General features: G+C 36.9%; 1 long non-coding RNA gene across 1 annotated transcript; it reads left to right on the top strand.

Moving 5' to 3' along the window:
• The first annotated feature begins 482 nt into the window (after positions 1-482).
• Positions 483-4071, top strand: LOC142175446 (uncharacterized). Its single transcript, XR_012704502.1, has 2 exons — positions 483-1254; positions 3756-4071. It is a non-coding gene; the product is annotated as an uncharacterized LOC142175446 (long non-coding RNA).
• The last annotated feature ends 1348 nt before the right edge of the window (positions 4072-5419 follow it).

The raw sequence follows: 5419 nt of genomic DNA, 5'->3' as shown, positions 1-5419 counted from the left end.
TTTAATTTAGGCCTAATATAACTATTTTAATCAATGTTGACTCTTTTACTTTATTTTATTACAAGAAAATAAAAAAAATCACAAAAATAAGTTCATTAATGTTTTGTAGTCATTTTTAATCTAGGGAAAAAAAATCTTAAAAAAAAAATATATACAACAATAGTATCGTATTTTTATTTTAATATGATATTTGAAAATACCAAAAATAGATTTGTTTTATTGGTTAGTTTTATTTTAATAATTATTTGAATAGAAGGAATAATTAACAAATGGGCCCGTATTTTTAATCTCGTTCGCAGCGAAAGAATAGAGCTTGCTCGAGCAACCCATCTTTAGGCCTAATTTTGGACCTAACCCATCATTGCCAAGCCCATAATTCCTAGGCCCATACCCCTTAACCTAAAACCCTACCTAAACCTAGACTATATAAATAAAAGAAAAAAACAAAAATAAAGGAGGAAGGGCGAAAGGGAACGAAAAGAAGCAACAGCTAAAGGGCTGCGCATGATCTTCTTCGGAAGAATACCAGAGAAAACTGACCCCCCTCCCCCCCGTGAGTCATCTTCTCCAAATAACCCTACCTCCAAAACGTCCCCTCCTGTACTTCGTCTAACCAGCAAGAAGAGAACACAGAGGGCTAAAAAATGCAAAGCTGCGCATGAAAACGGAACAAAAAAAGTTGAAGATCAGCGCAGCCTTTCAAGAGCCCCACCCCCCTCTTCATCGTCTTCTTCGACACCCCCACTGGTCTTCGTTTTCCACTTGTCAGGTTGAAGCAGCGCTTCCACCTTCAACTAAACCAACGAAAAACCCTGTCCCCTCCTTCCATGGCTTGAACTTCAACCAAAAACAAGATCCCTAACACAAAGACCCTCCATCTCCATTGGATATCTACATACTCACAAGAACACACATACTTTGAGATTTCCCTGATGTAAAACTCATAAGATAACTACAGAACAAAGCACATAAAACTTTCTGTTTTATCTTCCTAGTGTTATATTTTTGCTTCTCCATGAACGGAGTTTGCTTGAGCGATTCGAGTTCATGACGAGGCCCGTCGTTGAACGTTGTCGTGGTTCCTATGAATCCCGAGTTTTCTGATTGAGTATCGACGATCATTTCTGTTGATCTTTGGTCAAAGCCTGTTCGAGGTTGTCGCGTCAAGTTTCCGGTCACTGGTTCATTTGCTCGTAAAGGCTTGTCGGGTGCTCTTTTCTTGATCCTTCTTTCAAAAAGTGTGCTGCAGTAGAGGTGCATTCCTCAAAACCATAATGTTGTTTCATCTCATTATTTTAGTTTGGTGAAGGATATCGATTAATTTGGTATAACATGTTATGTTGGTTTGTTTTCATTTGTTGGTTTAGTCTTATTATTTGGTTAAGTGCTTTAACGTGACAGCGAATAATTGTTATTTCAACGCAACCTTGAATCATATCATTAAAAGTTTCGTAGCTTATCCGGTAAAAAGGAAGAAGTTTAACCTGGGAGAAGCGGATCTTGAAATTGAAAAATGAGAGGTCAAATTCTTCCTTATGTCTATTATAGTTTGCGTTGGTTTCGCTAATTCCGGATTACTCTCATTTTAGTTGATCAGTCGACTCCTTCACAAGTCCAATGGCCCATTAATGGTTCTCAAATCAGTTTTGGTTAGGCGTTTGTCCTTTTTTGACTACTATGTTGTAAAATAGTTTTTTTTTCTCATGTATGCCTTTGGTATTTGTTTATCCTGTTTGGTATGTCTTTTCTTACCTCAAGTGCCTCGATGCTTATTCGGAGTATTTGTTTTGTTAGAATTTTCCGTATTCGCGTGAATGATTGTTAAGTCGGGGAGTGGGGAAAATCAAAGCCTGCTAGTGTTTAAACTTGTTCACATCCTTTAGGAATTGGGCTTGGTCAAATACATGAAACTAGGAGCTTAAGAGGGAATGAGCCTGAAACTTAGTAAAGGTACTCCATAATCTCGAGCCCTTTGCTCAAAACCACCGAATTAGGAACTACACATCTAATGAACCTTGTAGTTACTTTAGGCGCAACCTAATCTATTATTATGATTGTGTACACGTTCGCGTGACATAATTACGATTATTTTAAAAATAAATCGAGGTATGCGTTCGCGCAACTTCGACCAAATTTTCTTAAGTAAATAAACAAAGCGTTATTAATTATGGACACGTTCGCGTGACATGATTTTTGACGCGCCAAAAGAAAAGAGTATACGTACGCGTAACTCAATTCTTTAATTACGAATAATCAAGTGATTTAAAAGCGGTTAATAGATAAATGCACATAGGTCCTAAAAATGAATATTTAAACAAATTAAGCCAAGTATAAATTGCTAAGTGACCGTGTTAGAACTACGGAACTCGAGAGTGCCTAACACCTTCTCTCGGGTTAACAGAATTCCTTACCTGGATTTCTGGTTCGCGGACTGTTAAACAGAGTCAATATTTTCCTCGATTCGGGATTCAACCGGTGACTTGGGACACCATAAATCTCCCAAGTGGTGACTCTGAATTTCTTAATATAATCCCATTTTGATCGTCCTTTAATTGGAAAAACTCCCTTATATTTATACTCTTTACGGGGTGTAAGGTAAAAAGGAGGTGTGACGGGCTCTGGCGACTCTGCTGGGGAGCGAACCCAGAATCTCTGGTTCATAGTTCAAGAATACGAGCTTGTTTCATGATTTTTACTTGGCTTTATTTATTGTTCATAATACTGTATTCTGTGAACCTTTATGCTAATTGCTATCTATTTACCGCTTTGATATTGTTGGAATTGTATATAACTATCTTCTTACGCCACCCATCTGAGTCTTCTGAAAATGGTGCATACGTTTGCGTAGCCCACTTTTTCTGTAGAAATTATACCAAATAGAACGAGGCTGGGCAAGCGACAAGGCCGGGTAGACTTCAGTGCTCCCGGTACATCGCCCTCTCCTAGGCCCCAGTTGTCCGCTCGGGTACCCCAAGTCTAGACCAAAACCGCAGGATTTAAACCTAGAAAAACACAGCCTCATGCCAGATCCCTAGTAGGAACGTTTGTTTGCATCATGTGCATTTTGACTTTGGAGACTCAACACAGGGGTTGGGTCTGTCTAGGACAGGTGCACCTGAAATGAAAAGACCATCTTGATGCATCCTATGTGCTACATGTTGCATTTATTCAAGGGTAAAAGGGTCATTTGGCGGACCAATGATAATTGAGGGCAAGTGAAAAAATAAAAAAAATGAAAAAAAAGAAGAAAGGGAAAAAGAGAGGGTGAAGTGTGAGGATAAAGCGAGCGGGGCCTAATTATGTTTTCTGTTACATTTTTGTTTTAAAAAAAAAGAGAAGAGCTTGAAAATTGAAAAGATTTTGCACTTTTTATCATTTTTCAAAAAAAAAAAAAAAATCAAAAAAAAAATCCAAAAAGATTTTATATGTTTCATCATTGTTCGGAAAAAAAAAGGAAAAAATGTGTTTTCTTTATGTCAGTTGTTTTTATTATTCTCGCCCGTATCCAATCTGCCCGAACTACGTATACCGGATTCTCGTCTTTCGGGGCGTGATACGTAGGCAACCCACATAGGGTCCGGTCTTCCTAGTAAATCTTAGGTTCTTGGCTTTGCAGGGTCTTAGCCAAATTTTGCACTTCTAGCCACCTTTTAGCCAAATAAGCCATTTTACAAAAATAGCCTTAATCATGTCTTGCATGTGTCTTAGGGAATGTTATTGTCTCACATAGTGTTGATTTAGGTTTTCTTATACAGGTGTGGATTTATTTACCGAAGTTTGAGCATGATAGAAACCCCGTGACCATCCGGTCCGGATTGCATTCAGGAGTTGCTTAAGGAGATTTTTATATTTGTTATTTTTATTTTATTTTTATGTTTTTTATGTCGTCTTTTACTTTCTAGTTTTATACAGTAATGTCAAGTATTTTGTTATTGTATTTTCTGCTTTATATGTGAAAATATGTTGTAACCCAAAAATCCAAAAAAAGAGATGTTGCATTTTTTATTTCCGTTATAAATTTTCTTTAGAATACTAATTCTAGAAATGAAAAAAAAAGAAAATTTTTGAGGTTGTTTTTCCTTTAGGCAATTAATATCTAGGACCTAAAATGAATCATTTTTATGTTCCCTTTAGTATATTAGGACCAAAATTCAAAAAAAAAAGAGAGAATTTTATTTTAGTACTTCTTTAAAAGCTTCTTTAAGGTGTTAATTCCAAAATCCAAAAAGATTTTTCTTTTGAGGTGTTTCTTTGGGAAATTAGTGAAAAATGAAAAAAATTTCTTTTTATTTTCATTAGAACTTTAGGATGTTGTACATAGAAAAAATATATTTTATCTTTTATTTATCATTAGAGTTTCCCCTTTAGGTAATCAAAAACTGAAATCCAGAAATATCTTTTATCTTTTCTCGCTGTGAAATCCTTCTTCAGGGATATCAAATGCAAGTTCAAAATATTTTTCTATGGTTTAATATCTAGATTTCCTTCCTAAAAAACAAAAAAAAATGTCTCCTCTAGGGTTTGTTCCTTAATAATTCCCGCAGAGTATTTGTTTCAAAAAGAAGAAAAATTCGAAAAAAGGGGATTTGCTTCTTTATTTCTCTGTTCTCATCAGAGTAGTCACTAAGGTAAAAAGAAAATGAAAAAGAGAACGTCAATTTGTTTCCTTTATTCCTGATCTTCCAGAACTACGCAAAAATCCGATTCATGCGGGGTCATGATACGTAGGCAACCTACATAGGGTTCGATCGAATCACTTTTTTTTACTGTTAAAAGAAAGGAAAAGGGAAACGAAAAAAGAGAAAGAAAAAAAAGGTGAAGTAATGGGATGTGAGAAATGAGAAGGAAGAAAAAGAGCGATAATCAGAAAGAAAAAGGGGAAGGAAAATGAACGAGCTAAGAAGTGCTAGAAAAACAAAGAAAAGAGAGGCTAAAATGAACGAATTGGGATGATGCCAACTGACCTTTGTACCCTCGAAGTCATTTTAGAACCGATAACTGTGGCTAGGTGCATTGCACATGAAGTGAGATTATCTTATGTTAAATGCCCTAACGCTAACGTGATGGTTTCATTTTGTTATATTCATAGCAGAAGGGTGGTTGGTTTGTGGTTTTTAAAGTGGTAACTCTTCTCCACAACACAAAGTCAAAAGGCAATGGCAAACAACAACAGAACTGAGTTGGTTGATACCGGTGCCCAAAAGCAGTTGGTTGAACAGGATAAGGGGTTGGTTAAAGAGGTGAGGATGTTAAGACAACACATGGCGGACATGTATCAGGCCTGGATGACTGGGAGGGCACCACCCCCGCCACCACCTAGCTTCCTAAATGCTACCCTTACCCAAACACCGGTCATAGTGCCAGATGATCCCCCATACTCTCCAGATTCACCCGCTTACCATGGCTTTCCCAACCACCC

Source organism: Nicotiana tabacum, chromosome 21, assembly GCF_000715075.1.
Source record: "Nicotiana tabacum cultivar K326 chromosome 21, ASM71507v2, whole genome shotgun sequence".
Classification (NCBI taxonomy): domain Eukaryota; kingdom Viridiplantae; phylum Streptophyta; class Magnoliopsida; order Solanales; family Solanaceae; genus Nicotiana; species Nicotiana tabacum.
This window is presented reverse-complemented; position numbering and strand designations above follow the sequence as displayed.